An 11,043-nucleotide genomic window follows, 5' to 3' on the forward strand; every position below is an offset into this window, starting at 1 on the left:
GAAAATTCACACATGTGAGATGGGTGAGTTGAAAAGATTCAACCAGTTGCAACTGGCTCAACAGATTTGAGCAACAGGTTCTCTGCAAGCATAAAAATTAGATTTATCAAAGGAGGTGTTCCCTCAAGGGAGCACGATTAGTCTCTGTTAATGGGCTTCCCTATAGCTCAGTTGGTAAAGAATCCGCCTGCCATGCGGGAGACCTGGGTTTGTCCCTGGATTGGGACAATCCCCTGGAGAAGGGAAAGGCTACCCACTCTAGAATTCTGGCCTAGAGAATTCCATGGACTATAGGGTCATATGGAGAAGGCAATGGCACCCCACTCCAGTACTCTTGCCTGGAAAATCCCATGGGCGGAGGAGCCTGGTAGGCTTCAGTCCATGGGGTCGCTAAGAGTCGGACACGACTGAGCAACTTCACTTTCACTTTTCACTTTCATGCATTGGAGAAGGAAATGGCAACCCACTCCAGTGTTCTTGCCTGGAGAATCCCAGGGACGGGGGAGCCTGGTGGGCTGCCGTCTATGGGGTCGCACAGAGTCGGACACAACTGAAGCGACTTAGCAGCAGCAGCAGCAGGGTCATAAAGAGTTGGATGTAACTGAGCAACTTCACTTTCTGTTATTGGACAAACCTACGAACTTCAAACTTTTGTCTACACTGTCCCTCTTCTTCTCAGTGAATGATATCACTGCTCACAAATCATTTGCAAAAGCCAGAACCTGAATATCCTCAACTCTCACTGTTTATTCATCACCAAGTCCTATTCACTGTATTCTTTAAATCATTCTCCAGTTTGTTCATGTTTCTCTTTTCCCTTCAGTATTACCTTAGTGTAATAGTGGAGTGGATATCCATTCCCTTCTCCAGGGGATCTTCCTGACCCAGGAATCAAACCTGGGTCTCCTGCATTGCAGGCGGTTTCTTTAATGTCTGAGCCACCAGGGAAGCCCCATTACCTTAGTTCTAGACACCGACGTTTCTCTGGTGTTAAGGTACCAGCCTCCTAGCTGATTTCTGTAAGTCAAGTTTGCTTTCCCACCAGTCTGTTAGCCACACGTTATGGCTGGTGATCATTCTAAAGTTAAGAATAAGATGTTACATTCTTGCTTAAAACCCTTCAATGGTTTTCAAAAACTTTTGGGGAAAAGATTTTTAGTTCCTACCATAAGGCACACCCTGGGATTTCCCTGACAGTCCAGTGGTTAAGACTCCTCACCTCCATTGCAGTGAGCGCCGAATCAGTCCCTGGTAGGGGGAGTAAGATCCTGCAATCCACAAGACACGGCAAAAAGAAGAAGAAGGTACTCCTTATCCAGTTTCCATTTTCCAAAGTGGTTCCCATGATCTGAGCCTCATGGTATTCACACCTTTGTGTTATCTGCTCTGCGACCTTGAGTGTGAGTAGGAATTCTGACTTACTTTTAACCTATAAAACGGAACAAAGGTGACACGATTCTAATGCTTGTTTTGCTAGGAGAATCCTCCTTGCTGGCATTGGTGAAACAAGTGTGATATTGGGGAAATCTGCAAGACAAGAAACTGTCAGCCCAGAAAGACAGATGAGGACTAACGCCTGCCAACAACCCCCAGATGCTTGGAAGTGGATCAACCCTAGTAAAGTCTTCACATGAGAAACCAGTCTTGGCTGATACCTTGACAGCCCACTGCAAGGACCCAGCTAAGCTGTGCCTGGACCTTCATCCACAGATACTGTGAGATAACAAATGTGTGCCATTTTCAGCCACTAAGTATGTAGTAATATTGTTAGATAGAAAATGGTAACTAACACAGCATCCTAATGTACATGGCTAGGTCCTTGTCCCAAACCCAACCTGGGTGCCTCTGGAAGGAGGGAGGTTGTTGAATTAAGAAATGAATGAAAAATGGATTGGAGACGCTCTGGGAGACAGATGGCTTCAGTCTGCCCTAGGGTGTGTGTGCGGCGTGTCTAGATGGGGATGGAATGGTAGCAGTGATGAAAAGCTCCAGATGCCACGAGGGGACTCAGGGATGTGCTCTGGGAGTGGGGGTGCTTTCTGATGTCTTGTGTGCTCCTTTCTGCTCTCTCTGACATCACTCGGGGGAAATCTTTGTCCACTCACCATAGCACAGGGTAACCTTACAGCTGGGCTGGGAGAGGAGTGGATACTAACAGATACAAGCAGCACCACCTCCAAAGGTTTTATTCACCTTTGTCCCACCCTTATCCACATGAACACCCAAATACGTACACACATGTAGGAACATACATGCAGTCAGCCAGATGATTACTGCAAAACAGAGGTGAAAATAGATTTATTATTATATAAGATCATCTGGTAGGAAGAGGGTGATAAACGGGGAGTGGTCTTGACCATATTTTAACACCATGGATTCTCTGCTTTGAAAATAACTCAAATTCCTTTGATTTCCCTGATGGCTCAGCTAGTAAAGAACACATCTACCAGCGCAGGAGATGCAAGACACACAAATTCGATTCCTGAGTGGAGAAGATCCCCTGGAGAAGGAACTGGCAACCCATTCCAGTATTCTTGCTTGGGAAACCCCATGGACACAGGAGCCTGACAGCCCACGGGGTGGTGAAGAGTTGGATACAACTAGCATTGGAGAAGGAAATGGCAACCCACCCACTCCAGATTTCTTGCCTGGAGAATCCCAGAGACGGGAGCCTGGTGGGCTGCTGTCTATGGGGTCGCACAGAGTCGGACACAACTGAAGCGACTTAGCAGCAGCAGCAGCAGCAGCTAAACAACAGCTCTTGGGTCAACCAATAGTCACATCCTCTTGTTGAAGTCCTCTAACAATAAATAACAAAGAAGAACTTCTGACAACCTCCAGAGACTAAACATGGATCACTTACAAGACAAAAAAAAAAGAATGATTTGTTTTGTTCAATGAGTGCTAAAACCCCAGTTTCAAAAGCAGTGCCTGGGACTTCCCTGATGGTCCAGTGGTTAAGACTCCATCTGCTGATGTAGGGGACAGTGGTTTGATTTCTGGTCTGGGAAGATTTCACATGCCTGCAGGACAGGTGCTACAACTCCTGAAGCCTGTGCTCTGGAACCCATGCTCCACAATAGATGCCCACACACAACTACAGAGTAGCTTCCTCTCATCACAACTAAAGAAAAGCCTGTGGGCAACAATGAAGACCCAGCACAGCCAAAATTAAATTTAAAAAAATTAAAAAAACCCAGTTCCTGGCATTTTGTGGTCCCTCAGGGAATAACTGACTGAGTAAATCTGACTTGTCAGTAGCACTGACTACAAAAAGAAAAGGATCTTTTCCAATTGTAAAAGATAAAGCTTTCAATCTAGGGTTTTACGTGTTACTTTCACGTAACTGAGGGTGCTATTTAAAACTTCTGCTTTAGGGCATCGTCACCCTGTTTATAGTAGGTCTCGGTGTAGTTTTGTGGGCCGTGGTTTCAATGGCAATTTAATCTTCAGAGCCTTTGTGGTACTATTTTGGTCAGCTTAGTTGATCTGGTGCTGCTGGAGCTCTACCTGGTCCCTGCCGATGCTGCCTGAGTGGGTGGAAAGGGAATGCAACTGGATGGGTAGGGGATCGTCTGCCCGTGAGGAAGAGGAACTTCCTGGGGAGAGTGCTTTGTGTGGTGGCACCTCCCTGCCAGTACCAGTAGCACCCAGCCATCTGGTGTCTCTAGGAGTGTTTGTGTACGTGTGTGTGTTCGGGGGGCAATGGGGACTCCAAGGACCGTCTGGGACAGAGCGTACTTCCTGGACCTCTGCTAGTGCCCCCTGGAGCCTGGTTTCTCTCTGTGGGTTAGTGGAGTCTCAGGTGTGCAGGGTACAGAGGGTTCTCAAGTAGGATCCCTGTTGTCAGTCCACTTCACCCTGACTTCAGCTCTAGGTGGGGGAGAGGAGACCCAAGTCCAGGGGGTAAAGCAGCTTTCTGTCTGGGTGATGTGGCATTCGCTGGCTGAAGTGCCGTGATGAGGCCGCAGCGTGGTCCACTGTGAGTTCCCACCGGAGGTCTGAGCTGAGTGTGGGGCGTGTGTGTGCCAGGAGTCACCATGCTTGTTATTTCTGCCTGAGGCAGGTGGGGAGTCACTGGATAAGAATGGATTTTCTCGTTCCCGAATTTAAAGCTCAGAATCTCTCAAAGCTGTGAGAAGCATTCTGTGTGTGAGTGACCCTGGCTAAGAGCTCACTCCTTCCAGCTGACGTTAGGAACAAAAGCCTTTGCCTAATGTGAGCTGTTCATGAGTGAATGAACAAACACAGTTTAGTTATTTACTTTGCATTCAGGTTCTCAGCCAGGAGTGGTTTTGCCCCCAGAGGGGACAATTGCCAGTGTCTGGAGACCTTTTCGCTGTTACCACTTGGGGAGAGAGTGTCACTGGTTTCCAGAAGGTGCTGGTTTCCATGGGGTGCTGCTGAGCCTCCCATAGTGTGCAGAAAACAGCCCCCCACCCTCTCACAATGGCAACAGTGCAAGGCTGAGAAACCCTCAGGCTGGTGGCATGCCATGGCAGCACATGACCACCAGGTGGCAGTCATGCCTGCTGCTAAGATGTTAGATCACAGGCGCTGGCCAGCCCCAGGTTCATTCTCCTGGGGCTCAGTTGTGTCTGACTCTTTGCAACCCCACAGACTGTATAGCCCACCAGGCTTCTCTGTCCATGGAGTTCTCCAGACAAGAATACTGGAGTGTGGAGCCATGCCCTCCTCCAGGGGATCTTAAAGTACAATATAAGGGTTCCTCTGTTCCCCTGCAAGTCTTACCCTTAAAGAAAGGAGTTTGGGACTTCCTTGGTGGCCCTATGGGCTTCCCTGGTGGTGCAGAGGCTAAAGCGTCTGCCTCCAATGCAGGAGATCTGGATTCGATCCCTGGGTCGGGAAGATCCCCTGGAGAAGGAAATGGCAACTCACTCCAGTACTCTTGCCTGGAGAATCCCATGGACGGAGGAGCCTGGTAGGCTGCAGTCCATGGGGTCGCGAAGAGTCGGGCAAGACTGAGCGACTTCGCTTTCAATTTCTCTTGGTGGTCCAGTGGTTAAGACTCCAGCTGCCAGCGTGGGGGGACACAGGTTCTATCCCTGGTCTGGGAAGATCTCAGCCGCGAGGCAACTAAACTCATGCTCTGCAACGAGAGAAATCACTGCGCTGAGAAGCCTGCACACCACAATTAGAGACTAGCCCTTGCTCACCACAACTAGAGAAAGCCTGCGCACAGCAACGAAGATAAAAATAAAATAGCACAGCCAAAAATAAAAAAGAACTGAGTTTGAATCTGTGTATCTATTCAGAATCTTTCCTCATGTATGTGTGTCTGTGTATGTATATATGTGTATGTATGTACTGTTTCGTTTTACAAATCATTTTTTTTTTCTCAACATTATACTCTGGATAACTTTACAAGTCCTCTTGAGCTACCATGTGCTTTAAATGGATGCACAGTGTCTGATGTACTATAATTTATTTATATATATTATATGTATAATATTTATATATTATATACAAAATATAATATATTTATATAATATATTAATTATATATTAACACATCAATCATGATATAAATATATAATTTAGACAACATATTATATATAATAATATATATTGTTATATATTATATATAAAATTATATTATAAATACTATAATTTATTTATATATATTCTTATTGATGGGCACTTGAGTTCTTGCCAGTATTTTTTTCCTTTCTTCCAAATGCAAGCAATTCTGTGATTATCCTGCTATTGCTACAGGATAGGTTTCCAGAAATGTGATGAGTCAGAGTGCATGAAAGGTAGAATCTTGATGACTCAGAAGCACTGATTTGTGCTCCAAAGTGCCAGGGAGAATCCATTTCCCCATATTCTCACCTATGTTGGTATCCATTAGTATCTAATATCTATATTGAATACTTTCTGTTTTTTTTTTTTTTTTTTACTTTTTAGCTGTGTTTTGTGACATATGGCCTCTTAGTTCCCTGACCTGGAATGGAACCCGAGCCTGCTGCATTGGAAGTGCAGAATCTTAACCCCTGGACTGCCATGGAAGTTCTCAATATTTGATTATCCTTAATTCATATTTTATTGTATTATTCTTATGAAGTTGGATTTTTTTCATATCTTTTAAAATATTTTCTAATGTTTATCAGTACATTTCCCAATTTTATATTCAATTTAGAAAAATCAATTTGAAGTAGCTCTTTATATGTTTTGCTTATTATTGCTTTGTCTGAATTTTGATTTTGAGTAAGCGGTGATCAGTTCAGTTCAGTTCAGTCGCTCAGTCATGTTCAACTCTTTGAGACCCCATGAATCGCAGCACGCCAGGCCTCCCTGTCCATCACCAACTCCCGGAGTTTACCCAAACTCATGTCCATTGAGTAGGTGATACCATCCAACCATCTCATCCTCTGTCATCCCCTTCTCCTCCTGCCCTCAATCTTTCCCAGCATCAGGATCTTTTCCAATGAGTCAGCTCTTCACATCAGGTGGCCAAAGGATTGGAGTTTCAGCTTCAGCATCAGTCCTTCCAAGGCACACCCAGGACTGATCTGCTTTAGGATGGACTGGTTGGATCTCCTTGCAGTCCAAGGGTGGATGCAGTCTCAAAAATGACAGAATGATCTCTGTTCGTTTCCAAGGCAAACCATTCAATATCACGGTAACCCAAGTCTATGCCCTGCCCAGTAATGCTGAAGAAGCTGAAGTTGAACAGTTCTATGAAGACCTACCAGACCTTTTAGAGTAAGGGGTGAGTTAGGGATAAAACTTAATATTTTGTCAAATAGCTAGCCAGTTGAACTAACAACCTTTATTACTTAATTCCTTCCTTTCCATTGTAATGAAATGCATGCATCCCAGGGTCTAATTTTGGACTCTGTTATATCTAATCTTGTGCTGGTTTTAGAGTGATTTTTTTTTTTTGCCTCAGTGCATGGCATACAGGGTCTTAGTTCCCTGATCAGGGATTGAACCTGTGGCCACTGCAATGGAAGTGTGGAGTTGTAACCACTGGACCACCAGGGACATCCCAAGTTTTTATATTTAGAATGTAGTTGGAGACACAGGTCCGAAAGTGTGAGCTGGAGATGTCAACTTGTCCACTTGGTAACTGAAGGTTAAGGAAGGGATGTACTCATTGAGGGCAGAGCATCAGCTGGGAGAGAAAGTGATCTTGGCTTGAATTTCAAAGAAGTTCTTGTCTTTACAGCCAGGGAGAGGGAGAGGAGCAAGAAGAGCAGAAGGGAAAGTAGTGGCCGTGAGACGGGGCAGTCAGGAGAAAGGGGGAGTGTCCTTTGAAGGTTGTCTAGTCATTATCCAGTTTTCTACTACATTATCTTGTTTCTTATTAAATTTTATTTTATTGAAGTGTAGTTGATTTACAATGTGGTGTTACCAGCTATGCTCTCTTGATTTAAAATTTAGAATCTTACAATAACCCTGAGCGTTAGACAAAGCAAGTCCTACTCTTGTTTTTCAGGTGAAGAAACTAAAGGATTGGATGACAAATGACATGCAAAAGTGGCTAATGAACCAGTGGCTGAGTTGAGTGCAGACTTGTCTTCTGATTCCCGACTCTTGGACATCTCTCCTTGGAAAATGACCCCTGAGCTGCCACAGGGGACGTGTCGACAAACAGGTTTATTTTTTTAAAGTTATTAATACTATTTTATGATAATGTATGGTATGAGTTGTTATTTTAAAAGTTGGATAATTTGGGAAAGCACATTCCAGGTAGAAAGCACAACTACCTGGAATAACTTCATTCCTGCTGTCTACATGTAGATGTGGTCTGCTTGCTCATTCATTCAGTCATGTCTGACTCTTTGCGACTCCATGGACAGTAGCCCACCAGTCTCCTCTGTCCATGGGATTTTCTAGGCAAGAATACTGGAGTGGGTTGCCATTTCCTCCTCCAGGGCATCTTCCTGACCCAGGGGTAGAACCCATGTTTCCTGCAGTGGCACACATATACTAAAGCTGTTCTTTTTGACATAGTCTCCGAGTGTACAATCCACTTTATATAACCTTTAAGAAACTTAATATATTGTGATCCTTCCTCATGCCTTTAAATAACGAGGAACTGGTTTTGAATGAGTTAGAAAAGCAAATAGAACAGCTTGGCAGAAGCAAACAAACCTTGTTGGGTGGATGACCTTCAGTCCTACCGAGCTCCTATGATCTTTTTATATACTTTCTATGGAACATATGCTTTCACTTTTTGGAATGAACAGCGGTTCCGGAACTAAAGTCTCCACGGCTCACATCGGTAATCCCCATCACTCTTATGCAACCCTGGAGGGCATGTGTTCTGTGCCTGCGCCTGACATGATGTTCCTGGCCCTGTGAGTCCACATGGGTTTCTATTTTATGGGAGCAGAATGAACACACCTTTTCCCTGGTCCCTAAGAGGAAGCCACACTGTATTTCAAAGACGAAACTTCAGAAACCCCTATGCTCAGTTCAAGGGAACAAAAAGATAGATTCATATGGGTGTCAGGTTGGGTCCCAGGGAGGATCCAGTTTCAAACCTGACACTGATCCAGAAGGCATCCACACGAGGCCAGAGCGGGAGGGGAGCACATAACCTCAGGGTCAGTGGAAGCCCTGTTTGCCTGTTCGTGGTCGGAGCTGCAGACCTAAGGCACATTCTGCCTTGATCAGACACCACTTAGCGACTGAACAATGAACAACAACCTAGACCCTGAGACTCCTGCCTGACCTAGGAAGTGTCCCTGGTGCATGTTTTCTTAGGACGTGGTCTGTCCAGCTTTGAGATGCCAGGACTGAGATGTCATGCTGGGGAGAGAGCCCAGAAGTCTGAACAGACCCAAGGTGTGTGGTAAGAAGTCAGAGCAGGTCCTCCTCGACGTCTGTCTGGATTTCTTCAGGCTGAACTTTCCCACCTTTGCCTTTGGTCCCATTTTACATTCATCTATGCTTTTTATCACCTTTGCTCTCCTCCAACTCTCGTATTTATTGTCCCCATCTTAGCATCGTCAGGGAGGAAGACATTTGGAAGCATCACTATGAATAAAGCTAGTGGAGGTGATGAAATTCCAGTTGAGCTATTTCAAATCCTAAAAGATGATAGTGTTAAAGTGCTACACTCAATATGCCAACAAATTTGGAAAACTCAGCAGTGGTCACAGGACTGGAAAAGGTCTGTTTTCATTCCAATCCCAAAGAAAGGCAATGTCAAAGAATGCTCAAACTACCACACAGTTGCACTCATCTCATACAATAGCAAAGTAATGCTCAAAATTCTCCAAGCCAGGCTTCAACAGTATGTGAACTGTGAGCCTCCAGTTGTTCAAGCTGGATTTAGAAAAGGCAGAGGAACCAGAGATCCAATTGCCAACATCCACTGGATCATTGAAAAAGCAAGAGAGTTCCAGAAAAACATGTATTTCTGCTTTATGACTATGCCAAAGCCTTTGACTGTGTGGATCACAACAAACTGTGGAAAATTCTGAAAGAGATGGGAATACCAGACCACTTGACCTGCCTTCTGAGAAATTTATATGTAGGTCAAGAAGCAACGGTTAGAACTGGACGTAGAACAACCTACTGGTTCCAAATTGGGAAAGGCTGTATTTTGTCACCTTGCTTATTTAACTTATATACTGAGTACATCATGAGAAATGCTGGACTGGATGAAGCACAAACTGTAATCAAGATTGTCAGGAGAAATATCAATAACCTCATATATGCAGATGACACCACCCTTATGGCAGAAAGCAAAGAACTAAAGAGCCTTTTGATGGAAGTGAAAGAGGAGAGTGAAAAAGTTGGTTTAAAACTCAACATTCAGAAAACTAAGATCATGGCATCTGGTCCCATCACTTCATGGCAAATAGATGGGAAAACAATGGAAATAGTGAGAGACTTTATTTTTTTTTGGCTCCAAATCACTGCAGATAGTGACTGAAGCCATGAAATTAAAAGATGCTTGCTCCTTGGAAGAAAAGTATGACCAACCAAGACAGCATTTTAAAAAGCAGAGACATTACTTTGCCAGCAAAGGTCCATCTAGTCAAAGCAATGGTTTTTCCAGTAGTCATGTATGGATGTGAGAGTTGGACTATACAAGAAGGCTGAGTGCCAAAGAATTGATGCTTTTGAACTGTGTTTTTGGAGAAGACTCTTAAAAGTCCCTTGGACTACATTGGACTATACAAGAAGGCTGAGTGCCAAAGAATTGATGCTTTTGAACTGTGTTTTTGGAGAAGACTCTTAAAAGTCCCTTGGACTACAAGGAGATCCAACCAGTCCATCCTAAAGGATATCAGTCCTGAATATTCATTGGAAGGACTGATGCTGAAGCGGAAAGTCCAATACCTTGGCTACCTGATGTGAAGAACTGACTCATTTGAAAAGACCTGATGCTGGAAAAGATTGAAGGCAGGAGAAGGGGATGACAGAGGGTGAGACTGGATGGCATCACCGACTCAATGGACATGAATGAGTTAGAGCAAATTCTGGGAGTTGGTTGGTGGTGGACAGTGAAGCCTGGCATGCTGCAATCCATGAGGTCAAAAAGAGTCGGACATGACTGAGTGACTGAACTGAACTGATCTGGGTTCTTCTGGCTGGTCTGAGAGTTAAATGAGACAAATTAACAGGAGGAGATCAAGTACAAGTTTAATAACAATACGTGTACTTGGGAGACACCCAGGAAAACTGAGCAACTTACCAAAATGGTCGAAACCCTCACTCTAAATACCATCTTCAACTCTGGTGATTTAGATGGTAAAGAGTCTGCCTGCAGTGCAGGAGACCTGGGTTTGATCCCTGGATCAGGAAGACTCTCTCGAGAACGGCATGCAACCCACTCAAGTATTCTTGCCTGGAAAATCTCATGGTCGGAGGAGCCTGGTGGGCTATAGCCCATGTGGTTGCAAAGAGTCAGACACATGAGTGACCAACACTTTTAAGTTAAAGACAAAAAGAGGATGTTGTGGGTAGTGGTTTGGGATTTCAGAGGGAAGGAAGTCAGTTTACAAGAAGATGGAAAAGTGAATGTTTGGTAAATAAGTGTTTGCTGAGCCAGTGCAGTCAA

The sequence above is a fragment of the Oryx dammah genome, unplaced genomic scaffold (assembly GCF_014754425.2).
Source record: "Oryx dammah isolate SB20612 unplaced genomic scaffold, SCBI_Odam_1.1 HiC_scaffold_8, whole genome shotgun sequence".
NCBI lineage: Eukaryota > Metazoa > Chordata > Mammalia > Artiodactyla > Bovidae > Oryx > Oryx dammah.